Source organism: Hypanus sabinus, chromosome 4 (genome assembly GCF_030144855.1).
Source record: "Hypanus sabinus isolate sHypSab1 chromosome 4, sHypSab1.hap1, whole genome shotgun sequence".
Taxonomy (NCBI): domain Eukaryota; kingdom Metazoa; phylum Chordata; class Chondrichthyes; order Myliobatiformes; family Dasyatidae; genus Hypanus; species Hypanus sabinus.
In genome coordinates this window covers 26,664,877-26,692,767 of record NC_082709.1, presented here as the reverse complement: position 1 = coordinate 26,692,767, position 27,891 = coordinate 26,664,877, and the positions used below count along the sequence as shown (strand labels likewise).

The 27,891-nt window shown below is 38.9% G+C and overlaps 1 protein-coding gene and 1 pseudogene across 1 annotated transcript in view; one reads left to right on the top strand and one right to left on the bottom strand.

Annotated features, from left to right (window-relative positions):
* The window catches only part of ola1 (Obg-like ATPase 1), a 177,114-nt gene that overhangs the window by 111,483 nt on the left and 37,740 nt on the right, over positions 1–27,891 (top strand). The window lies entirely within an intron of this gene.
* Positions 6,891–7,429, bottom strand: LOC132392220 (peptidyl-prolyl cis-trans isomerase F, mitochondrial-like; annotated as a pseudogene).

Sequence of the window (27,891 nt, the reverse complement as noted above, 5' to 3'; positions counted from 1 at the left end):
TTTAGATCACATTTCTTCCCCACTGTAATATTTGGTCTGAAAAACAACTGAACCTCTTGACCATGTCTGCATGCTTTTATTTATTTATTATTTAGTTTACTTATTTGTAGGCACAGAATGGGACAGGCCCTTTAACCCACATACAGGAAGAACAAACAAATTTAGTTACAGAGGATGATGGAATTGAACTCCCAACTCTGATGCCCCAAGCTGTAATAGCATTTCGCTTGTTGCTAAGCTACCGTGTTTCCCTAATTATGCATTGAGTTGCTGTCACATGAGTGGCTGATTAGATATTTGTATTAATGAATAAGTGTACACATTTACCTAATAAACTGGCCACTAAGAAGGTAAAGAAATCATGTGGCATACTTGCCTTTGTTGGGGCATAAAATATATAAGTCAGGAGTCTGTGTTGCAGCTGCATGAAACTTTGCTAAGGCCAGGTTTGGAGTACTGTCTGTATGCAGTTCTTGTCATGGCATTACAAGAAGGATGTGGAGCCATTGGAGAGAATGGAGAAGGGGTTGAACAAACCTGATTTTTTTCTCTTGGAAACATTGAAGGCCAAGGGAAGACCTGATAAAATGATGGAACTGCCAAATATGAGAAGCTTTAGCTTCATGGCAAGAGGTTGAAAATTGAAAAGAAACTTACCAGGCAATTTTTTTTCAGCCTGGCAGGTGATTCAAACACATTATCAGGGCAGGTGGTAAAAGTAGATGTAAAACTGATGTTTAGACAAACACAAGAACAGGCAGGGATATTGACCCTGTGAAGGCAGATGGGTTTAGTTCAAATTGGTGTCATCGTGGGCCAAAGTTGTACCTTTGTTGTTCTTTGTTCGTTGTTTTATCATTTCCTCTTTGAAAATAGACTATGCTTGGAATGATCAAAAAATCTGTATTCATAAAATAATTTCTGTTATATTTTCAAAAGTAGTTAACCTACCTGGTTGTTGGAACTAAAGTGTTGCTAATGGGATTTTAATAGCTTGTTGTGAATTTGATAAATAAGCCTCCGACTCAAAAACTTCAAAATCAAACTGATTTCTCCTTGAATTTTTGTACTTATTCTTTAAGTATTGCTGTGAATGACAATTTGTATCATATATGTAACCCCCTGGGTCACCTCAGGCTCGCTCAGCTCGTACTCGTCTAGGGGGAGCAGCCTTCGGCCCCGCCAAACTGGATAATCAGCTGGTGTGGATGCTGTGTGATGTCCCCGCCTCACCCAAAAACAGACAGTACACCATAAGCGACTAAATGAGTACAATTTATAAAGGTTACTATAACTGTGATTAATGACGATACAGTATATATGAAGAGAAAAAATAAAGAAAAGGCGCCAAATTTATCAAAGTCCAAACCACTTCGTGCACAACTGTTGGAGCTCAATTACTGAAGTCTTCTGGCCACCATTCGATCCCCTCCGAACTCCTCGACTCGCAGCTCAGGACCCTCCGAGTGGTCAACCAAGCACATCTAGCTTCATCCCCCCTCCTCGGAGTACCTCCTGGCCTCGGACCCCCGCTTGGGGTCCGTTCCTCGCCCAGCTTACAGCATTGCGTCCTCTCTCTCTCACCCCCTCACGCCAATCTGCCCAAAAGCCCGTCAACAACCGCTTACAGACTCAGAAGAAAGAACAACATTAATCCCCATTCGGTTTACAAAGGAATACAATTCTCGTTATCAGTAAATTTTAACCCAAGCAAGCTTCCAGCACTCTCTCCCAACAAAGGAGCATTCCTGCTTTTAACAAAACAAAGAAGCCCTTTCCCAACAAGCTTCCAGCACTCTCTCGCAACAAAGAAGCATTCCTGCTAGTTAACAAAACAAAGAAGCCCTTTTGATTACATACACAGTAACAAAGAAAAAAGAAGAAACCCCCTTTACATATGTAACATTTATTCCTATTCCATGTCAGATTGTCACTTTACACTTATGACTGAGTGCCATTTTCATATTTCCTGATGACACCACTGTCATAGGCCGAATCAGCATATAGAGGGGAGATTGCAAATCTGGCTGCATAATGCCACAGCAACAACAATGTCAGCAAGACCAAGGAACTGATTATTGACTTCAGAAGGAGAAAACCAGAGTGCCATTGGAGGATAAAAGGTGGAGAGCAATTTTAAATTCCTTAGTGTTCCTTGTTCTGGGCCCAGCACATAAATGCAATTATGAGGAAAGCACGGCAGCGTCTCTCCTTCCTTAGGAGTTTGCGAAGTATTGACATGAAATCTAAAACCATGACAAACTTCTACAGATGCATGGTAGAGAGTAACTGACTGATAGCATCACAGCCTGTTATGGAAACACCAATGCCCTCCCTACCATTGAGCATATCAACATGGAGTGTTGGCGCAAGAAAGCAGCAGGGAACCACACCACCCACTTGATGCTTTCTTCTTGCTGCTGCCAGTGGTAAGAAGCTACAGGAGCCTCAGGACTCAAAACAACCAGGTTCAAGAACAGATTGCCCCACAACCATCAGGCTCTTAAACCAACAGGGATAACTTCACTTGCCCCATCCATCACTGAAATGTTCCCACAACCTATGGACTCATTTTTAAGGACTCTTCATCTCATGTTCACAATATTTATTGCTCATTTTTTAATTATTACTTCATCCTTTTTGTATTTTGGCAGTTTGTTGTCTTTTGCACATTGGTTGAACGCACAGTTGGTTTGGTCTTTCATTGATTCTATTATGGTTATATATATTTTTCTACTTGCTTTTTGTTTTGTAGTTTGGTACTTCTGAATTTTTGTAGCGTTTTGCCACAAATTGAATATAATAGAATGGGGCTAAAACTGAAGATTTTGGGCTAAGCTTCCTTGGAAGTACAGTGGACTTAGTGCAAACAGTCGAGGAAAGAGATGGCATCAAACTCATAAGATATTGCAAGTGGAATCTATAGAAGCTCTGTTCCAGCTTAGTACAATTGCTTGAGTATTCATTTTTTTAAGATGGTAATACCAAATGTTCATTCATTTGGTATCACTTGGTGTCTTTCTGAATAGTGACACCTGACATTGTTTATAAATGTGTGCTTTCCAGTGATGGGTCTCTTAAAATCATGGGTAATATCTCTCATCACTACAGTTATGTTGTCAGTGGGCTGCTAAGGAGGGCTGTAATAGATTGAAATACATGTTCCTAAAGGCCTCCTCCCTACCCTTCCTCTGGCAAATATACTGTTTATGGAAAATAAATCTGAATAATTCAGAGCAAGACTGCAGTACCAGAGGGACATCAGGAACTGTTCTGTCACAGAGACATGGTTTACCTTTAATGTTCCAGTCCGAGGGCTTCACCTTCCATCACGTGGACTGGACAGCAGTATCAGATAAAGGCAGAGATGGGAGTGTTTTCTTTATGATTAACTCATCGTGGTGCACAGAAATGGTGGTTCAGATATTGTGCTGAACTGGAGCATCTGGGGAGCCTGGTGTTCAAAAGTTGGAGTTTATGATGTTTATCCAGGGTCTTCATTCATTGTCATTGGTGAGTCCTGGCCCGACACCAAAGATTGAAGTCTGAAGGTTGATCAGAAGCCCAGAAATTAAAACCCTGTGGCTGGAGCCCTGGGCCTCTGCGTCAGTGAGTTCACTGGGAAGATGAAGGTCTAAGTGTCTCCACTGGAAGTTGGAGATGATCTGTCCTGGGTTAGGAGCGGGGCTTGTTTAGCTGCTGTTGTTACTGTTTCTTGTGTTGTTCTGTGAACATGGTGGACATGATATTTTGGTGATAGAATGTGTGGTGACGTTTGCAGGCTGCCTCCAGTACATACTCAGGTTGTGTTAGTTGTTGATAAATAAATGAATCTGATTCAGATGAAATCTCAATCCCACACCCTAACCTTCTCTGCAACTGGATCTTTGACTTCCTTATTCGAAGACCACAATCAGTGTAGAGCAGTAATAATATATCCTGCTGCTGACAGTCGACACAAACACACCTCAAGGATGTGTGCATAGCCTATCGCTATGTTCTCGTTATACTTATGGCTGTGTGGCTAAGCGCAGTTCAATTGCCGTTTGTAAATTTATTGATGACACCACTGTTGGTGGTGGTATCTCAAGTGATGATGAGGAGCAAGTGGTGTGACAACAACAACCTTGCACTCAATGTCAGCAAGACCAAGGAATTGATTGTGGGTTTCAGGAAGTAGAAGGTGGGAGAGCACACACCACTCCTCATTGAGAGGTCAGTGCTGGAAATGGTGAGTAGCTTCAAATTCCTGGGTTTCAGCATCTCAGAGGATCTATCTGGGGCTCAACACATCAATGTCATGTTAAGAGTTTGAGGAAATTTCGTATGTCACCAAAGACTCGTGCAACTTTCGATAGATGTACAGTGGAGCACATTCTGACTAGTTTCATCACAGCCTGGAAGGAGGCCCTATTGTGTAGGATCAAATAAGGCTGCAGAGAGTGTAGGTGTAGCCAGCTCTATCAACAGGTGCAACCCTCTGCACCATTGAGGACATCTTCAAAAGCTGATGCTTCATACCCTCTTCTCATTACTACCATCAGGCAGGAGGAATGAACCTGAAGACCCACAATCAATGTTTCAGGAACAGCTTCTTCCCCAACACCATCAGGAGGTCCATGAACGCTACCTTGCTATTCATCTTTTGCACTGTTTATTTATTGTAGCTTTAGTATTGTTTATATCTTGTACTGTACTGCTGTTATAGATACAAATTTCATCACATATAACAGTGTTAAACCGTATTTTGAAATTTCAGCCCAAGTACAAGCTAAGATTAACCTACTCATTGCAGCCTGGGAATTGAACAGACAACATTCTTCATGGTACAACTATGGTTTTTATATTTTGTTTAACGACCTACTGTAACCTGATAATGAAATGGAGTATTAATTTCCTGATAGTTGATGAAATTCTCTGTTGCGTTGTAACATACTTTTATGTTGCAACATGCTGTAAGTCTGTTTTACTGATATATGTAACGTTCAGACAAGGTAATATTGCCTTTTCTGATAACTTACAAAATAAAATTTTGATTTTGTGATTAAGTGTGGAATATGCAAGTTTTGTCTCCTGGAACATGCTTGGCAAGATATTGTCGATTTTTAATAAAAGCAAATATAAGCCTATTTTAAAGGTAGTGTACAAGTCTATAGACTTGGAGCAAGAACAGACAACTCAGTCACACAATCCTATGGGGAGATCCAAATGTAACCTTAGCTCCATTGTCTCATCAACCCCTGGTAACTTTACATATCATGTGCAGCAAAAAGCCATCTATGCCTGCTTTAAATACTCAGTGATTCCACTGAACTTTGAAGAGTAGAGAATCTAGACCAGGGATTCTCTAAGAGAAAACAAAACAGAGATGATAATTTCACTCAACTTCACTTGTCCCATCACTGAGCTGTTCCCACAACCTATTGACTCACTTTCAAGGACTTTTCATCTCATGTTCTTGATCTTTATTGTTGAATTATTTATTGTTATTATCTCATATTTCCCCTCTTTTATATTTGCCCAGTTTGTTGTCTTTTGTCTGTCCTGTTGGATGTGATCTTTTATTGTTTCTTGTAATTACTGTGAATGCCCACAGGAAAATTATATATGCTGACATAGATGTACTTTGGTCATAAATTTACTTTGAGCTTTGAATTTTCAAATTCACCTTGTTTCTGTAATGTTAATTTTAAACAGTGGTCCTGGTTCTAGGTGCTTTAAGAAGAGTACTCTTATCAACCTTTTCTAGATCCCTCAAAATCTCAGAATATATTAAACTTTAGTTGAACGACACAGCAAACAAAACATTGATTGTTGGTCTTCAGGTTCAGTCCTCCTGCCTGATGGTAGTAATGAGAAGAGTGCATGAAGCATCAGTTTTTGAAGATGTCCTCAATGGTGCAGAGGGTTGTAGGTGTAGTCAGCTCTATCAACACTTCACTTCATTCTACGATATTATTCAGTTGTCCAATTTACAGTGTCATATGACAGTGACACAAAAATTGATGGTGTCATTGTAAGGATTCTTTAAATTTGGGTGGAGCAATGACAGATGGAGTTTAATCCTGACAAGTGTAAGGTAATGTATTTTGAGAGGACAAACAAGGATAGGATCTATATAATGAATGGTATGGCCCTAGGGGCTGTTGACGAACAGAGGGAACTCTGGATACAAATCGTAAAGTGGCAGCACAGGTGGAGAAGGTGGTGAAGAAGGGATATAGGATGTTTGCCTTCATCTGCCATTGTAAACATCATTTACAAGTTTCAAATATGAGTTATGCCACAATTGGAATATTGTGTGCAGTTCTGGTCACCATACCATAGGAAGGATATTTTTGTGTTGGAGAGCATGCAGAGGAAATCACCACTGTGTTGCTTGGATTGGAGTGCAGTTAAACTGCTAGAAATATGTAAATGGCAGTGATATCAAGGAGCTCTTAGTTAGCAAAAACTACTTATGGTTGCTGAGTTTGTACTCCAAACTGGATTGCAGCTTTGATCAGTGAAGCTACAAGAGGTTTTCGGTTTGATCTCCAAAAAGGCCATCTCACAGGCGAAGTGGCAGTTCTGGACAAAACTTGAATCAACAAAGGATGCTAGACAATTGTGGTTACTGTGCCTTTTTTTTTGGTGAGCAAATGTACATTTTATTTGAAGTGTTTTAGTACAAGGCTAAAGTAAACATAATTCCATTATACCTCATGAAAAAGTTAAAGGCTAAGCACTGCCACAGATCACTGAAAATTGATGGTTCAGGCTCCAACCTGGGCAAAAGCCTCAGGTAACTTGGAAATGTACGATTACACAAATCAGATTTGTATTTTGCCACCTTCATAGCAATTTACCAATGGAAAAAAGACTGAGCAGCCACCATAGGAATGTTCTCATCACATAGTTCCACAGTCAAGAATGAGAACAGTAACACTTGTCTTTCCACTCTGTGATCCCTTTGATTCCATTTGTTTTATGACATCCATGCCTTCTGCCTCACGGCCAAACACAACATATTTTCCATCCAACCAACTAGTTTGGGCAGTACAGATAAAAAATTGTGATCCATTTGTATCGGGCCCAGCATTTGCCATTGACAGTATTCCTTCTCCTTCATGTTTGAGTATGAAGTTCTCAACTGGAAATTTGTTACCATAGATGGATTTGCCCCCTGTGCCATTGCCTTTTGTGAAATCTCTACCTTGGCACATAAAGCCAGGAATTATTCGGTGAAAAATTGATCCCTTAAACCCTCTGACTTGGTACAAAGCACACGGAAGTTCTCTGCAGTTTTTGGAACAACATCATTCCCTAGCTCGAATACAATGCAGCCCACTGGCTGTTTATCAAAACCAACGTCGAAGAAGACGCGAGGGTTGCCCATTCTATTTTTTTCCTCTCTCACCTCTTGGTGCTAACCTCAACCAAGCACGCTGCTAGGAGTGCTAATTTTGCTACTGTCTGTTATAAAGTTAAATCAAATGACATAGGTGACAACAGGGCTTCACTTCCAGATGAGTTCAATGCCTTCTAAGCTTGCTTTGATTATCAAAACCTGGAGGAACCATCATAAACTTCTACAGCCCCCATCTGAGGTTGATGTGTGAGCAGCCTTCAGGAGGATGAATCCATGAAGCATCTGGTCAAGACGGGGTACCTGATCAAGTACTAAAAACCTATGCTGATCAACTGATTGGAATGTACACTGAGATCTTTAACCTCTTGCTTTGGCAGTTTGAGGTACCCACCTGCTTCAAGCCGGTTTCAATTTTGCCAGTGTCTAGGAAGAACATGGTAACCTACCTAAATGACAATCGTCCAGTAGCACTTATATCCACAGTGATGAAGTATTTTAAGAATTTCTGCCCAAGAAGTGAATTGGATCCATTCCAAATTGCCTACTGGAGCAACAGGTTCACAGCAGATGCCATCTCATTGATCCTTCACTCAACCCTGGAACAACTGGACAACAAAGTTGCATATATCAGGGCAGTCTTTATCAAATACAGCTCAACACTCTATAGTAGAAATTCTCTCAAAACTAATTAATAAGCTTCAAGTCTTTGACCTCAGTATCTCCTTGTGCAATTGGATTTCCTCACTTGCAGACCCTACTCAGTTTGGATTGACAACAACCTCTCCTCCACGAACTTCATCAGCACAAGTGGACCACAAGGCTGTGTGCTTATCCCTTTGCTCCACTTGCTTATGGCTTTGTAGTTAAACATAGCTCTAATGCCATATTTAAACTTGCTGATAGCACCACTGTTGTTAGCTGAATCAAAGGTAGTGAAGAATCAGCACACAGAAGGGAGATTGAAAATCTGGCTGAGTGCTGCTATGACAACCTCTTAATGTCAACAAGACCAAGAAGCTGGTTAGGAGGAGGAAACCAAAAGTCCATACCAGTCCTCAGAGGTGGAGATGGTCTGCAAATTGAAATTCCTTGGTGTTATTATTTTGAAGAACCTGTCTTAGGTTCAGCAAGTAAGTACTTCCTTAAGGGTTTGCAAGCATTTGGCATGACATCTAAGACTTTGATGAACTTCTACAGATGTGTGCTGGAGAGTATATTGACTGGCTGTATCACAGCCTGTTATGGAAACACCAATGACTTAAATGGAAAATCTTACAAAAAGTAGTGGATATGTCCATGATGGGTAAAGCCCTCACCATCATTGAGCATATCTACACAAAGCATTGTTACAGGAAAGCAGCATCCATACTGTAAAAACATTTGTGGAATTGCAGAACGACAGTTCTACATGAGACTGTTGTTTGGCTGATTGTATATTTGCATGTCAAGAAAGAAATAAACTGTTGTATTTCTGTCACCCCCACCTTTTCAGCTAGCATTACCAATTTCTAGGTGTAAAACAGATCCTTATCGCTCATCTAATCCTTTCATCAATTACCTCAAATCTGCACTCTTTTGATTCATCTGTTTGCAGAAAATTATCCTTATTTATTCTTCATAAGCTCTTCAAATTCAATCTTGTCTTTGTCTTTCTTTGAGCATCTGTTACAATGTGATTTTGGTCATTCTTTCCTTACAACTAAATTTTTCCAGTCTTGTTGATCATGGTTATTGGAGGCAAATCCAGGGTGTTTCTGCAAGTGATTCCTTTCATTCTTCACATTAATGAATTGGGGAAAAAAGTGTCAGGAAAAAATAATTTAATTTTCTTTCCAAAATTCCCATTTCCATGATTTATGTTGGTTATGTGTGTGCTTTCTCCACCCCAATATGTTTTCCTTTGTAATAATACTGCATTTGATTTATCAGAAATAGCTTCTCAGAATAAATGATTTCTTTGTCTTATGTTCAAGAAGTGTAATGTAAATTTTGTTATGAAGTATCTTTTAAAACATACTGTAATTGAAAGTTATGAGGAACAAATGTATTTCCATAAGCTGATATTTCCATTGTGTTTTATTGAATTAATATCCAAGTAATGTTTGTTCATACTGCACGACGTTTAATGTTCCCTACAAAAAAGCATTAAGACTTGCTTTGTTTTGCATCATCAAGGGATAAGTTGAACTTTTAATAGGCTTATATACTAGAAAGTAATCTTTCACGTCTGGAACATGTCAAATAAGTCAAAGATGAAAAAAAATCTTACAGGCTTATTACTGTACTGTTTAAGCTTTCTAAAAGGTATAGTTGAGTGCTGAACTTTATTTGCTAGCACTTATCCTGGTGTATTCAGTCTGGATTTACTTGATGTGAGGGCTGTTGAGTGATTTTATGAAAAATAATCATGACTTAATCTCAGTTTTAATTGTACTGATAAATAAAAGAATATCAATAATTTACACTTTGAACTGCCGAAGTTTCGGGCCGAAGCCATCCTTCAAGACTGGAAAAGAAGGGGAAAGATGTCAGAATAAAAAGGTGGAGGGGTGGGGAAGGAGGCTAGCTAGAAGGTGATAGGTGAAGCTTGGTGGGTGGAAAGGTAAACGGCTGGAGATGAAGGAGAGGGATGCAGGTGAGGAAAGGTAAGAGGCCAGAGTGGGGGATAGAAGAAGAGGGGAGGGTGGGGTGATTTTAAATATTAGGTATTTTGTATTTCTTAATGAAATAATTTTACAAGTGCTTGATGAACTTTGAGACATTTGGAAATATTGTTAATACCTTGCTGGATTTAACCTGCCACCAATGCTTGAAAGTCACTCACTCACTCACCCATCCCATCTTTCTTGGTGTCCGTGTTCATTTCAGGTATTCCCAGTGTTGTGGAATTCCTCACATTTTATTTGAACTGTTTGAAACCCAACTAGTTTACTGCAAGTTGGAAATGCGTGCAAACTGAGTTCTCACACAATAGAATTAGCCCACTTTTCCTCTACAGTCGATAAAATCCATGCTGCTAGGCTTTTAAATGCTTGTTTGTGCGTTCAGGCTATGGGCAAGTCAGATGTTCATAAGGTGGGGAAAACCCACGTAGGGAGGTCCTGCAGATGTGTTTGATCTGAATGCCCAACTACAACTGTCATTCCAAGTGAAGCAGGCTGTGAGAATGGTGACTTAGCCTCAGACGTTAGGTACTGAAGCATTGCCGCAGAAAGTCGTGTTTCCCTTTTGACTAATGTATTCATGACCCCAGAATGATTTTGAAATGTTTTTGATAATCAGTGGTATTTAAAAGCAACTTTAATTAATTTAAAATATTACTAAAACAAAATAGATGCCTTAAGGTGCCTCTTAAGTGCTATAAAATAATTTAAAACATGTAGTAAAATTTTTAAAATGCTAAACTCATCTGCAGCAATGTTTCCAGTCAACATCATGATCCATTCAAATAAATGGCTAAGACTGCATTTCTGGCCTAGAGAATACTGAATGACAAACGTAAAATGCAATCTTCCCATCAGAGCTGAGTCCACTGGTGGAAAGATGCCAGAGGTACTGGCATCTGTCTGCTAGAATCTGATCCTCATCTTGTTTCTGATGTTCACATTGCAGCAAGTTGACATGCTTTCCCTTGTGAGCAGGCATTTTTTTCAGCAGAGTTGCCCTGATCTTGTCTTTTTGTTTTAGATAGACAGCATTTTTGCTTGTTAATTTTATTTTGAACAGTTCTGTTAGCGGCTCGTGTTCTGTTCTCCTCTTGTAATCCTAGATATCCCTTATAAACCAAAGAGTAGTCTGTATATGGAATGAGCTGCCAGAAAAAAGCAGATACATTAACATTTACAAAATTATTTGGGACATACATGAATAAAAAAGCTTTAGAGAGACATGGGACTATTGGGCATATTGGTTGGCATGGACCAGTTGAGTAAAAGGGCCATTCCCATGCTGTTTGCTGTCTGATTCTGAGATCATCTCACATTCTTATAAACTCCAATGAGTATAGGCCCAGTCTGCTCTATTTCCTCATAAGATAACTACTTCATCCCAGGAATCAATATAATGAACTTTTCCTGCATTGCCTGCCATAAACGAGACAAAATTGTATGCAGATGTGGTCTCACCAAAGTCCTTGACAGTTGTAGCAATGTTCTCCCACTTTAATTGATCCTTCTGTTAAGAATAATGCGGCCTCACTAAAAATTATGGTCCAAATTTTGCTGCTACTTTAATATACACCTTTGAGTTAATGGAACATTTCTACTGTGATTAATTGACAGCACTAAGATAACTTTTAATAATATTTTTACATCTGGTATAAATAGTTATTTGTTAAATCATCAGCATGTTTGTCATCTGCTAGCAGTGTAACAACCAGAGTTATATTTCATAAAACAGATGTTGATTTGACATCTAACATATTTTTGAAAAATGTTTTCAGCAAAATCATATAAGCTAATTACTGGAATTTGTTTAACAGCAACATCTTGAAGCTGAAAGTCACCTATTTGTATTCTGTATTTTGGTGTTCTCTCTATTGTAGGAAAACGATTGTGATGGCAATCACAATTAAAATTTTTAAATAATTTATTAGTAGAATGGTAATTCTTTTAATTTGAACTAAAGTATGAAATTGAAATGATTATAAATATTATTAGTTACCGGAGCCTATTTTTTGAGCGTTTTAGACTGATAAGTGATTAGCGGAAATAATTATCCTGTTTGCTATAATTACATTAAAATGTGGTGAACATCATCTAATTTTGTACTTAATATGCAAAGATTTCCACTAGATTTGCAGTATAAGTCATTGAAATGCCATTATTACAAGAATAAAAATTGCAAGCACCATTTATTCAGGGAAGTAAAAGGCCTGGTATAGATCAGGGCTTAGTGTTTATGAATAATGGGACATCAGTACTCGCTCTGCCATTCACCATTACTGTCTGTCTGAATAATTACACTAAAGTGGACCACAGATTAGAATCCTGGTCTTAGTTACTGTTGAATAGTGTTATATGAGAAATGTTAGACTTTCATATATGATCAAAATGTATCTGTTTTTGATAATGCAGACAGAAACTTCTGTGGTAGATGAATTACTGTAAATATTAAGGGATCTCTCAAATATATAGTATGAAAATTAGGCTGCTGATTTAAATGTCTTTTTTCTCAGAACTGAGATTCTACATAATGATATAAAAAGTAATGATTAATCATAAACAAATCTAAGCTCAGATGAAGTAAACTAATGGTGATATACAGAAGATCACATGAATCTTAAAACTTGGATCAAAAATAAATCTCTGCTAAATATCATAATGTTAGTAGAACTCCCTTCAAGTTATTGAATCAAAGGGCAAATAGGTTTATGATTGCATTATGACCTTGATAGTGACTTGTATTAGTCATGTTTGGATTTCATTGGCATTATGAGAATTTAGTAATAAAGTGCATTCTGCTTAATTGGGACAACTCTTAAAGAACAAAAACTAATTGAGAAAATTGCCAGAATTCCCTTTGATTATTTGGAACACTATGCCATTTAATTGGGGCAGGAGACTTGCCAAATAGGTTACAACTAGCATCACAAACAAGAGAAAATCTGCAGATGCTGGAAATCCAAGCAACACACACAAAATTCTGGAGGAATTCTGCAGGCCAGGCAACATCTATGGAAAAAAGTACAGTCGACGTTTTGGGCTGAAGAAAAAGAGGATGAGTAAATTTAAAAGGTGAGTGGGTGGGGGGGGGGGGAGAAACACAAAGTGATAGGTGAAACCAGGAAGGGCAGGGATGAAGTAAATAGCTGGGAAGTTGATTGATGAAAGAGATACAGGGCTGGAGAAGGGGGAGTCTGATAGGAGAGGACAGAAGTCCATGGAAGAAACAAAAGGGGGAGAGAGTACTAGAGGGAGACGATGAGCAGGCAAGGAGATAAGGTGAGAGAGGGAAAAGGGAATGGGGAATGGTGAAGGAGAGCAGTGGGGGGTGTGGGGGACATTACTGGAAGTTCAAGAAATCGATGTTCATGCCATCAGGTTGGAGGAATATGAGGTGTTGTCCTCCAAGCTGAGTGTGACATATCTGAATGGGAAGTGGAAGTTCATTTCATAGCTTGTCACACCAGACAGTCAGCCATTCTTGTCTGGGGCATAGTGTCAGGATTGGTCTCCTTTTGGATTAACCAGGTAACGGTATGAACGTTCCGGAATCAACCCTTATTTTTTACGAGGCCAAGTGGTGAGCTCAGCGCACAATCAAGCACGGATGGAAAGCGTGCCGGGATGAGGGGGCCGACTGGGTTTGAACTTGAGAGCCTTTGCTTCTGAAACCCGGCGCTGATGCCACTGCGCCACCAGCCCGGAAGTGGCGGTCAATGGGTGGCTACTGGGAGATGCTGCTTTTTCTGGCAGACAGAATGTAGGTGCTCAGTGAAGCGGTCTCCTAATCTACCTTGGGTCTCCCGATAGTATCCTCGCAAATGGAACATGTGCTACACATGCCCCTATGCCTCCTCCCTCACTACCATTCAGGGCCCCAAACAGTCCTTTCAGTTGAGGCGACACTTCATCTGTGAGTCTGTTGGGGTCATGCACAATGTCCAGTGTGCCCAGTGTGGCCTCCTGTGTTTCAGTGAGACCTTTTGGGAGACAGCTTTTTTTGGAATATATATACCTTTTTAACTATTTCCATGAAACTATGGGTAATTGAAGCAGCCATTTAATTGGGCCAAAAATGTACAGATTTGTCCCAATTAACTGGAATCCACTGTATATTGAAGTTTGAAATTTAAGACCTAGACAAAAACAGTAAAGGATAAGCATTTACACTAAATACTTAAATAAAATATAAAATATTCTTGCACTCACATTTTAAATGCTCAGAGTGCAAATGAAGCAGGAAAAGTGTTCTTTGTTAAAATGAATTATAACAAGTGATAGTTGCAGTACCCGTGAGTTGAAGAGAGATTTACGATGACAGAATGAACTTGTGGGAAATTTGTCATGAAGTTTGAAAATAGCAAGGGCACAATTAGTGTTAGGATATGGGAATTACAGAATAGGTGCAGCAAGTTTTTGGAGCACTGAGGAGTTATTTTAGAAGTTGGATCTTGTGTGAGTTGAAGTATTACAGTATGTTTGTACTGAAGGTAGTCTTGGGTTTACAAGTATTGTGGTGGATGATTCTTTTATGCTGCTGCCAAAATGTGGTAATAATAATTTAAATTATTTGTCTGGCAAAGTTGAATGGGTGCTGGGGCTTTTATGCTCAATGTGGAAATGTTTTATGGAAGTGAGGAAATAACAAATTAAAGGGAACCTTGCATCATTTCTTAAAATAACATGAAGAAACTTCGCAATGTGACCCACAAGAGCATACTGAAACAACCTGGTGGTAATGAGCTATGAGGGCAGATGATTTAAAGTTTAATATTAGAAGTGGTTTTTAAAGAAGGAAAGGGAGCAGAGTTTAAGGAGGAGATTAGAGAATTCGGGGTTTTAGTAAGTGAAAAGAAATGCCTAAAATGGCATAGTACAGGTTATGACAAGATTGAAAGAATTTGGGCTCCATTTCATGGAAAGTTGAGCCAAGCCTCTATATGAATACTTACTCGGTCATAAAAATATGCTGCAAATGAGCATAAGCAAAGGCAGAGTTTGGAAGCACAAAGACAGGAGTTTATAATGTAACGGCAGATAGTTGGCATCATTATTGGTGGTTGCCTGCAGTCCTCTCCTGCCATTGCCTGTCTTCCATCTATTCCAGCTCATGCCTGCCATAACTGATGTTAGGATTGTGAAATGCATTCTTTTGAGTTTTCTGGATCTTTGAACGGCTTTCTCCAAGGTGGGGCTGATCATAAAATCTGAGACATATTGATCTTTTAAAAAGGTTAGAAATTAATATTTCAAAAGCCAAGAAAGATAATCTATTCATTCTGCAAATCGTTTTAAGAAAAGCTTGCACTTAAAAACACTTTACAGTTTCCAAATGTTTACTGTGTCCAGTTATTTAACATGCGGGTACCAACTATCAATTCCAAATATAAATATTAATTAAAAGAAATAACTGCATTATTTACAGTTATCAGTTTCTTTTGTCACTTTTATCTTGTTCACAGTTCTCTTGTAGCAATGCTCTCTTTTTCACTCTTAAGTGAAATAAAAATGTAGCTCATTCAAGAAGAGTAAAGAATGTAGTCTATATGTACAACCACTGCTTGACAGCCATATCTCTTGGTGAACCCTGCCTTCGGTAGATCTTCTGGTAAAGCTAAAATGTTCTGAAATATCTCATAATTCTAATATTATAATTCTAATCAGAAGCCCATTTCTGTAAAACTGCAGAGCCTATAAACCATCTGCAATCTGACGCAGAATTTTGTTCTGTTGCATTTGCTACTGTTGAATACCATTCTGGCTGAAGAAAGAGACGTTCACTCTGTGTTAGTTGCTTAGTCAGTGAGTTGCCTGATTCTGTTATTTCTCAGAAAAAATTCCTTTCTGATTTCAATTCCTTAATATCGTTCAAAAGACTCCATATATTGATCTCTCAAACTTTGTGTGTTAGATAGAGCACAGGAATAGGCCATTCAGCCCACAGTGTTGTGCCGAACCACCTAAAAAGCAAAAACACCCAAACACTAATCCCTCTGACCTACATTATGTCCATATCCCTCCATCTTCCTTACATTCATTTGCCTACTCAAAAGTCTCTTAAAAGCGTCGAATGTATTTGCCTCGACCCCCATACCAGACAGCGCATTCCAGGCACCCACAACTCTCTGTGTAAAAGAAAACTTACCCTCTCATCCCCCTTGAACCAACTCCTTCTCAACTTCAATGCATGCCCTCTGGTATTAGACATTTCAGCCCTGGGAAATATGCTCTCTGTCCACTCTTACCTGTGTCTCTCATAATCTTGTAAACCCCCATCAGATTTCCCCTCAGCCTCTGAGAAAGAGTAAACAACCCCAGTTTATGCAGCTCTTGTGTTGTCTGGTTTCACAACATAAGAGAGCATAAAACTTCTGAGAACCTGGGAAGTGTTTTGAGTTTATGGAACCAGAGTGAGAATAGGGCGAAATTAAGAAGCAATCTCTTTTGAAACAAGTTCTATTTTGAGTTCCTAGAGCATAGTATATTAGTAGATGGCCTGCTTGTGCCTTTGTGTTCACTTTTGAGCAGCTGGATGAAAGGATCAAAGAGGAGCTGCTCTGAGAGAAAGTACTAAAGTACTCTTGCAGATACGAGCTTATTCCTGTGAATGGTTGGCTTGAAGGATATGTATGGTAACCATACATACATCTTAAGTTTAAACATTGAACATCTTTTGAGAAATGAGTTACTAACATAGTTGGCTGACAAAATTTACAAAGTTTGAGTTAACTTATACGTCATGGAAATTATCCTTTTGGGAACAAGAATTTCTGATGCAGTGAACCTATTTGAAGTACTTGAGGCAACGTTGGAGGGAGAAGAATGCAGTGTTGAAAAAAGCCTTTCAAGATGTCTGAAAAAGCCTTCAAACAGTTATTAAGGCTGAAAGAAGACAGCTATCAGAGTTTCTTAAGATATTTTAAAATGAGTTAAAGCAAGCATTGAGAAAGTGAATCTGGAAAATTAATAATGCAAAACAAGAGAAGCATTTAATTAATTTCATCTATAAGTGTCTATTCCTATTTATTTCCACAAATGGGTGAATTATAATGCTCTTATGATGTAAATTTTCCCATTCCTCAGTAATGATTGGATTTTTTTTGTTTATCCAAAAATGTTTTGTTGCAAAGTTTAAGTTGGTGTATTACATTTCTTGAATAAATGCATTGGCATTAGCAGTTTTGAAATTTTATTTCATTAATAAATTACCTATTTAATCTCATGATCCACAAGGCATTTCTTGCAAAGGATTAATGCTGTTATATGTACAGTGTTCACGCATTTGTATTTGTATTTAACATAATTTGTTCTGGCATAATATAAGGCCATAGGTAGACTGCTTTTGTGACACCATGTATATTCTTTTAAATATTGCTGTAATACTTCAGTTCATTAACTGCAAAAATATGTATACTTTATAAACAATGATTTTCTTCACAGAGACAAGTTTGTTTTGAATTTTAATCTTTTTTCCTTGCCTTTGTATTGCATGGATACACTGAGGTTTTTAAATAAAATCTACAAGGTCAAGATTTCATGTGTGCAGTAGGTGTTCTGATTGCGATCAAGTTGATATCAAGAACTAGCTTGAAAACTAATGGACTAGATAGTAAGACAATTGAAAGCTGCAGTAGTAGACTGATAATTTAAGAATTTTTACCTTACTCTCTTGTGCATGCTGTCTGTAAGATGTCAAGTTGGCTAGGAAGAACTTCTTCATTTCATATGACAGAATGTGGCAGGCATGACTCTAAGGCAGTGAATGAACTGTTTACCTATGTATGGTGTTTCCTAGTTCTTTGTTAGTCATTTCTTGTCAGATTTGATGTCAGTCAATGAAGAAACCCTAAGACCTTCATGCTCATTTAGTGGTTGAATGTATGAGTTCTGCTTCTACATTATGAAGATAGGCTGTCGAAATTTGAAGTAGTGCCTTTTGTTACTCCCCTTATGATATACAACATTGTAATGGTTTCTTCAATTATGATTTATCCCAGAAATAATATGTTTATTGATCAAGGTCTTACTAGTAGACAGAAACTGATTCTGTAGATTTGTTTGTACAAAATAAAAAGATGATCTTAAGGAATTTTATTCTTTGCAGTGATGAAGGATCCATAACTTTTAAAAGGAGTGTAGGATGTCATTATACAAGATTTGTATCTTGGCCCAAAGTGCTGGTCAGTATTCGCTTCCTTTGTCAAAACTTATGGTTTAAAATATGCACTACAAGCCTACTTACTAATGAATGTAAATCTTAAAGCAAAGCTGTGATTTGGAAAATGTTCATAAAGTCCCTTAAGCATGGTGGTTGTATATGATTCCACCAGCTACTTTGGCAGCAAGTTGCAGATTATCAGTTAATCTCAAAAAGAACCTTTCCCCTCAAATCCCCTTTAAAATTCCTGCAATATACATGTATCCTCCTGTTCCTGAAAACAATGAAAACTTCTGATTGTCTACCCCATCTGTGCCTCATATCAGAAAGCCCAGTTGATTCAATCTCTCCACTGAACTAAAGTTCTTCAATCCAGGCAACATTGTGGTCAATCTCCTCAGCACTACTTCACAATGCACAGTCTAACTGGTGTTTTGTAAATTGCAACGTAACATTCCAAGTTGTTTATGCTGTGCCACAACCTAAGAAGGTAAGCATATCTTATGCCACTTTAACCACCCAATCTACCTTTGTTGCTACTTTTAAAGCATTATAACTTGAACTCTGTTTCCTTTGTTCAGTGCACCACACTATTTACTGGCAATTTTCCATCTGATCCTTATCCCACTGTACCCTTGGACAACCTTCCTTGCTATGAACAATACCATCAATATTATTGTCATCTGCAAACTTACTAATCATACTCCTATGTTCACATCTAAGTCATAAATACATAGGGGTCCTAGCACATTCCCTGGAGTACACCACTGGTCACTGACTTCCAATCAGAAAAGCATCCCAACGCCTTTCTGCCTCCTAACACCAATGATAGAAGCTGTCGTTGAGATTGGTGGTACATGCTTTCAGGCTTTTGTGTCTGCTGTCTGATTGGCAGGGGATGTTGGGAAAGAGAGCATGTCTTGGAGCAGGTGGGGTCTTTTATTATGCTGGCTGCTTTGCCAAGGCAGCAAGAAGTGTAGTCAGAGTTCATGGAGGAGATACTTTTTTCTGTGATGTGCTGAACTGTGTCCACAACTCTCTCCAACTTCTTGCAGTCTTGGACAGAGTGGATAGTTTTTGCTGGTGTATTAATAAAAATTGATGTGGTGAGGGCAAAAGAGAACATGCTAATTTTCTGTAGAAGTAGAGGAGTTGGTAGAGCTACCTTCACTGTGGTGTCATTGGACTGGGATAGACCATTTGTGATATTCATTCCTAGAAACTTGAAACTTTCAAACCTCTCAACCGCAGCACTGTTGATGTAAAAAGGAGCATGTGCACTCATTTCTTCCTGAAGTCAAAGGCCAGAGCTTTAGTTTTGCTGACATTGAGTGTAGGATGGAGAATTCAAATAGCATCTGCACATTGATCCCAAATGTTTCGTGAGTTGGGCATTTAGTTTGCATTTGGTTTCTCCAATGTCGAAGTGATCATATTATGAATACCAAATGGAATACACTAGATGAGGAAGTATGACAGAATTACTCCTTTGCTGTTTGGATCTCTGAATGAATGGAAGACTGGAAGTGAAAGGACCAATGTTGCATTTCCAGTGCAATCTCAGGAAATGCAACACCTGACCTATTGATATGATCTGATTGTTGACTACATACCTTTCTTGCATAATGCTTTTGCTACCTTGCATGTATTGCATTTTTGCCATATTGCCAAAACAATTTTAGATAAGTCTTACTCATGTTGGCATATCTTTTTGCATTGATTGAACCAGTTTGGTGTTGTGGGTTCATTGTACTGTTATGCGAATAATGTGCCAGCTGATACAGACTCAAACCAGAAACTTTTTCAGGAATAACTGAGCAAATCTTGTTGATGGGTATCCCAACCAGAGAATATTTTATGCCCTTTTTATTCTCTGTAGTTTCAATAGGTGAGTGGGGATGGTGATGATTGAGAGAAGGCTTTCATGCCTAGATTTGACCCAGTGCTGTGAGATTTTGAGGTTAAGTCAACTTTGAGGACACCCAAATAACAATTTTGTGTTGTCCAGGGTGAGTGCCAAGTTTGATGATGGCCCATGTAGTTTTATTCTGCTTGATATAACTGACTGACTTGCTAAACCATTTCCAGGGGCTGTTCAGAATCTGTAATGTTGCTGTGGATCTGGAGTCACATTTGTAGCAATGTTTTTTTGATTGAATTTGAATTCCCCCACTGTTATGGTGAAATTTTAACGTGTTTCTGGATTAGCAACATAGGCCTCGAGATTGTAAAACCATTGATATTTTCTTTAATATACACATACACACACACACTAGCTCATTTATTTATTTTTTCTATATTTATATTGTATGCATTGTACTGCTTCTGCTAAGTTAACAAATTTCACAACAAATGCCAGTAATATGAAACCTGATTCTGATTATGATATCTGAAGCTTTTGTAAGTAGAATCTGAATTAAAATTTACAAAGCAATGATATTCTATCAGAACTGGAAAATTGTTTAAAATGTTTGGATTTTGAATTAAGTGGCCAAGAACCAACCATAACCATCTCTTCAAACTAAAACAGAAAAAGCTCTTTTCAATATGAAATGTTAACCGTTTCTTTTTTCCTCGACGTTGCCTAACCTGAGTATTTCTAGCAGTTTCTGTTTTTAATCTTTATACTTTCAGCGCATCTAACCCTTTTTTATTTAATCTCTGTTGTTAATTTTTGGAGTACAGATATCACTGGTAATTCTGCACTACGTTTTCTCTAAGATTGTTACATATTTTCTCAAACACTGTGCTCAGAACTACTCATGGTCTTGCAGCTGAAGTGTAATCATGGCATTAGTTAAACTATTGTTTCATAAAGTTGGTGTTATAACAACAGAACCAGTAGTTTTAGTTGGAATTAGTTGAATTGTATTGTTACTACATGATATCAGTGTCTCATTTGTAACTTATTTTAGGAGATCTCCTTTTTGGAGTTGCTTGCATTGAGACAGAATAGTTGCTTTGTAACAATCAAAGTCATAGTTTAAAGTTCAAAGTAAATTTATTATCAAAGTATGTACACCATATACAGTGGCCTGCAAATGTTTGGGCACCCCTGTTCAAAATTTTTGTCACTGTGAATAGCTAAGCGGATAAAAGATGACCTGATTTCCAAAAGGCATAAAGTTCAAGATGACACATTTCTTTAATATCTTAAGCAAGATTACTTTTTTATTTCCATCTTTTACAGTTTCAAAATTACAAAAAAGGAAAAGGGCCCAAAGCAAAAGTTTGGCCACCCTGCATGGTCAGTACTTAGTAACACCCACTTTGACAAGTATCTCAGCTTGTAAACGCTTTCTGTAGCCAGCTAAGAGTCTTTTAATTCTTGTCTGGGGGATTTTCACCCATTCTTCCTTGCAAAGGCTTCTAGTTCTGTGAGATTCTTGAGCTGTCTTGCATGCACTGCTCTTTTGAGGTCTATCCACAGATTTTTGATGAATTTTAGGTCGGGGGACTGTGAGGGCCATGGCAAAACCATCAGCTTGCACCTCTTGAAGTAGTCCATTGTGGATTTTGAGGTGTGCTTAGGATCATTATCCTATTGTAGAAGCCATTCTCTTTTCATCTTCAGCTTTTTTACAGACAGTGTGATGTTTGCTTCCAGAATTTGCTGGTATTTAATTGAATTCATTCTTCCCGCTACCAATGAAATGTTCCCTGTGCCACTGGCTGCAACAGAAGCCCAAAGCATGATCGATCCATCCCCATGCTTAACAGTTGGAGAGGGGTTCTTTTCATGAAATTCTGCATCCTTTTTTCTCCAAACATACCTTTGCTCTTTGCGGCCAAAAAGTTCTATTTTAACTTCATCAGTCCACAGGACTTGTTTCCAAAATGCATCAGGCTTGTTTAGATGTTCCTTTGCAAACTTCTGATGCTGAATTTTGTGGTGAGGATGCAGAAAAGGTTTTCTTTTAATGACTCTTCCATGAAGGTCATATTTGTGCAGGTGTCGCTACACAGTAGGAACAGTGCACCACCACTTCAGAGTCTGCTAAATCTTCCTGAAGGTCTTTTGCATTCAAACGGGGGTTTTGATTTGCCTTTCTAGCAATTCTACGAGCAGTTCTCTCGGAAAGTTTTCTTGGTCTTCCAGACCTCAACTTGACCTCCACCGTTCCTGTTAACTGCTATTTCTTAATTACATTACGAACTGAGGAAACAGCAACCTGAAAATGCTTTGCTATCCTTTTACAGCCTTCTCCTGCTTTGTGGACATCATTTATTTTAATTTTCATAGTGCTAGGCAGCTGCTTGGAGGAGCCCATGGCTGCTGATTGTTGGGACAAGGTTTGAGGAGTCAGGGTATTTATAAAGCTTTGAAAAGGCATCACCTGGCCTTTCCTAATGATGTCTGTGAACAAGCCATAGCCCTAACAAGCTAATTAAGCTCTGAGACCTTAGTAAAAGTTATCTGAGAGCTCAGATCTCTTGGAGTGTCCAAACTTTTGCTTGGTGCTCCTTTCCTTTTTTCACTCTAAAATTGTACAAAACAAAAATAATACACTAATCTTGCTTAAAATGTTGAAAAGAATATTTCATCTTTAACTTTATGACTTTTGGAGATCAGTTCATCTTCTACTCACTTAACTATTCACAGTAACAGAAATTTTGACCAGGGGTGCCCAAACTTTTACACGCCACTGTACAACCTTGATTCATTTATTTTGTTCAAGATGGCGTTGGCGATATACAGTGACTCTCAAAACTGTTAGCTATTCTACGGCATATTTCTATTACTAGGACCGCTAATTTAGGGGCATTGAATACGTCTAATTATATTCTGTGACTTGTTTCCGGCACTTTGGTAGTTGAATGTAATGACTTGTTTTATTCTAAGAGGATTGCATTTGCTTCAAATTATTATAGTATACCTGTTGCTTTGTCAAATTAAGATGATAGAACAAACCGTTGGTTAGCTTTTATCCAAACATGTATATGCAGCACATTTCCTCTAGTATGCTTGGCACTTTCCTCTGTATTCTCTCTCCCAACATCATTAAGAAACCACATCTGAGATCCAATTTCCTGTTTGTGGGTGCACTTCACCAGTTCTATTACCCTTCAGCCTTTCTTTCTCCTCTTCAAGGCATCAAGGTACCAAAACAAAAATACAGAGACAAGATTCAGACTCAGCTTTCCACCAACAACACATGCAGCGTATGGCGTGGTCTGCACACCCTTGCAGACTTCAAAGTTAAATGCAGTGGAGTTTCCAACATCGATGCCTCTCTCCCAGATTAACTAAATTTTTTTTTACGCTCGATTTGATGTTGCCAATACTGAGCCCCTGAGGAGACCTGCAGATGATGCAAGTGCAGCTTGGTCATCTCTGAGGCCAAAGTATGTAGGTCTTCCCAACGGGTGGACAGTTGCAAGGCTGTGGGACAGGATGTCATCCCAGGGCGGGTACTCAGAATGTGCACGGCACAACTAGCAGGTGTGTTTACAGACATTTTTCATCTCTTGCTATCCCAGTGTGGAGTGTCCTCCTGCTTCAAATTATCCACCATTGTCCCTGTACCAAAAAAGACCAAGGTAACATGACTGGTGTCCTGTTGCACTCACCTCAATAATAAGCAAATGCTTTGAGAGGCTGGTCAAGGACGACATCTGCAGCATGCTGCTTCCCACTCCGAACCCCATAAAATTCGCCTACCAACACAACTGATTGACAGACGAAGCAATGGCCACAGCTCTACACACTGTCCTTGCACATCTGGAGAAGAGGGATGCTTATGTGAGAATGCTGGTCTTGGACTACAGTTCAGTCTTCAACACCTTTATTCCCTCCAGGCTCGACAAGAAGCTCAGAGACCTCGGCTTTCACCCTGCTTTGTGTAGCTGGGTCCTGGACTTCCTGTCATATCACCAGCGGGTGGTAAGAGTGTGCTCCCTCACCACCCCTCTGACTCTCAACATAGGAGCCCCTCAGGGCTGTGTACTAAGCCCCCTCCTTTACTCTCTGTATACCCATGACTGTGTTGCCACCTTCAGCTCCAATTTGGTAATTAAATTTGCTGATGGCACTACACTGGCCTGATCTCAAATAATAATAAGGCAGCCTACAGAGAGGAAGTCATCACCCTGACACAGTGGTGTCAAGAAAACAACCTCTCCCTCAACTTCAGAAAAAACAAAGGAGCTGGTTGTGAACTACAGGAGGAATGGAGACAGGCTCAAGGCTGATTTATACTTGTACGTCGCATCTACGCCATAGGGAATGCGTACCCTATGCCGTAGGGTGACATGCACCTTTTCAGAAAAGTTACTCACGTGTTGTGGCAACGCAGACCAAAACAACTGTGATTGGTCCACTTGGTAGCATCGCATTTCCTCCTACACATTTCCGGTTGCTTCTTCTCCGCCATGTTTGTAGGCTGTGCACACACCGATGCAAAATAGATGAACCAAATCGGTCAAATCTACCCGGCGATGTGCGGAAGTGTTTGAAATGCATTTCCTCGTCCATGTCTCTTACGAAGAAACTCAAGACAGTGGCATAGAAACCCCACTGCCAACTAGTGTTTTGGCACACACCAACGCATGCTTGCTACGGTATAGAGTGACGCAGAAGTGAAAATCAGGGTAATGGCGTAGGCTACAGCGTAGCCCTTATGCACAAGCATAAATCAGCCTTAACCTTTATAGAGATCAGTGGATCTGGTGTTGAGAGGGTGAACAGCTTTAAGTTCCTAGGCATAAACATCATCGAGGAGCTCATGTGGTCTGTACGTACTGGCTATGTGGTGAAAAAGGCAAAACAGCGCCTCTTTCACCTCAGATGGTTGAAGAAGTTTGGTATGACCCCCAAAATTCTAAGAACTTTATACAGGGGCACAATTGAGAGCATCCTGACTGGCTGCATCAATGCCTGGTATGGGAACTGTACTTCCCTCTATCGCAGAACTCTGCAGAGAGTAGTGCAGACAGCCCAGCACATCTGTAGATGTGAACTTCCCACTATTCAAAACATTTACAAAGACAGGTGTGTAAAAAGGGCCTGAAGGATCATTGTAGACCCAAGCCACCCCAACCGCAAACTGCTCCAGCTGCTACCATCAGGAAACAGTACCACAGCATCGAAAATCCAGGACCAACAGGCTCCAGGACAGCTTCTTCCACCAGGCCATCAGACTGCTTAATTCTTGTTGATGCAACTGTATGTTGATGTTATGTTAAATTGATTATCCTGCTGTACATAATATTTATTATAAATTGCTGTAATTGCACATTGTACATTTGATCGAAGATGTTAAATAAAGATTTTTACTCTTCATGTATATGAAGGATGTGAGTAATAAAGCCAATTCAATCCCTGTCCCCATCACTATGTTCTCCTATATTTTCCTTTCTTGTGCCCATCTTTACACAGGATTGGAATTTCTTCTGTAGCTATTCTGATATTTTGGAGATGGTCCAAAAGCTTCCTTAACAGTTAGAATGGTTGATACTTTAAGTAACTTTTACTGAAAGGAAAGTGCTAAGCCCATAAAACACTTAATACCAAGTGCTAGCTAGCTGGAACAGGATAGCAAGAGGTTACCTCAGTAAGGAATGACATTGAGAGCCTACACTTCTTTTTCTGAACAGGTATGACATTTTTGAGATAAGGTATTGTTGTTGCTAAGGAGGGATATTGTATTTACATTGGCATGTAATATTCACTGCCACCTTGTGGAATTGTAGTAGACCTGTATACTGAAACAATTCTGATCTTAAAAGAAAAATTTTCTGTGCTTGCCAATGATGTTACATTTTTTAAAGCATTATAAATGTCAACCATATTACCACCTACTGATTCAGGTATAGTGAGTAATTAATGCTTTCAAAATTGAATTTTCTTTTGTCAGAGAAGATATCATTTGGATTTGAGATGGAATTTTTCTCTTTCATGTGCTGTCTACCACCCTTCCTGCTGTTCCAAACTATCTCAACTGACACCATTTTTCCCTATTATGTTTACTTTGGGTTTTGTTATGATCATCCTCTCTTCCCAACCTTCCTACTCACTTTTGCAAATCTCTTTGCCTGTTCATCCCTCCCATTTCTGCCTTTCCACCATGTAGTCTGTCATTGTATTTTAGCCATATTTCTTTCTCCAACCCTGTCTTTTGTCTCTTGGTCACCCAGACTGGAGTTCTTCCTGTCACACTTTGATTTGTTGTTTTTTGTTGAATATATTTTTCTGAGTCATAGATGACAGAATCTCACTTGTTGTAAAGCACCTATTTTCACTAATCCTATTTAATTTTCCTCACATTCCCATCAATTATCCCCAGCTTCTACCACTCAGTCAAGAACTAGGGGCAATTTACAGTAGCTGATAAACCCATTACCCACACATCTTTGTTCATAGAAGGAAATCCATGTGGTCACAAATTCCACACAAACAGCGCAGCAGCTCTGGATTAATTTTGAGTCACTGGGACTGTGAGCAGCAGTTATACTGGTTTATACCGAGTCGCCTGTAAGCTCCAAAAGAAGAATAGAAAGCTGAAACTAGTGTCTAATTGGTTCATAGAATACAGAGAGTAGGATTGCAAGGCTGATACTTGGAAGTCTGTGACTCATAGTGTTCCACAAGGATCAGTGCTTGGACCTCTGTTGTTTGTAATACATATCAGTGATTTGGATGAAAATGTAAAATGGGTGTATAAGCAGGTTTGCAGATAACACCAAGATTGCCCAAGTTGTAGATGTTGTAAAGGACTATTAAAGAATACAGTTTGGGATATACTGTAAACCCATTACAGATATGGGCAGAGAAATGGCAGATGGCGTTTAATGTGGACGAGTGTGAGGTGTTGCACTTTGGGAGTTCAAATGAAAGGAGGAAGTACAGTATAAGTTAATGGAAGATCCCTTAATAGTACTGAGGTACAGACTTCACTTAACACAAAAGCATTATTTTACTTTTAAAATTCATTTTTATATGTGCACACTGAAATGTAGTAGATAAATTTGCCTTTAACACTTCTGAAGGAATATGCCTTCTAAAATGTGTGTAAGACAAGGACCACATCATCAAAAGTAAATAAGTATCTTTTGTTAACTTTGTTAAATAAGACTTTAAATGATGAGTTTCTGTCCAGTTTTGCTTTGCAGTGTTTTTCCCTGAATTAGTGTGACGTGTGATGGGTCACAGTATATTCAGTTTCCATGATCTTTAGAGCTAGTTTAAAAACTTTGGCCAGCCAGCCTCTGGCACACAAATTATCTATCATTCTTCAGTTGCCTGTCATTATTCACCAGTGAAAATTTCAATTTGTCTGATATGTGGTGGCTTCCAGCGAGACTCAAGAAATTAAACATATTGGACATTGCATCAGCAGAACTGTCTGAAAGAAAAGCAAGTATCTTGATTGATTTTTCCAGTCCACCTAAAATCCTGGGAACAATTAAATAACTTTATTAAGTGCTATTATTTTTTTCTCACATGTCAATGTTAACATAAGAAAAGTTGTTTACTCATGAAATGTCCTTTTGCTGTGAACGTACAACTCATTGGAACAAAATGATGGAAACTGATTGCATTTAATTTCTTGGGATCAGTCCAAAGCTGTATTGAATGGGTGTGTATATAATCTCATAATTGTTCTTGCCTCCTGCTGGTTTATAGAAGAATTAATGTTTTGAATAAACTCTACACAATTTGCTTCTCTTGAAGTTAGCAAACCTTCTTACCAGTCTCTTTGTCATTCAAATAATTTAGT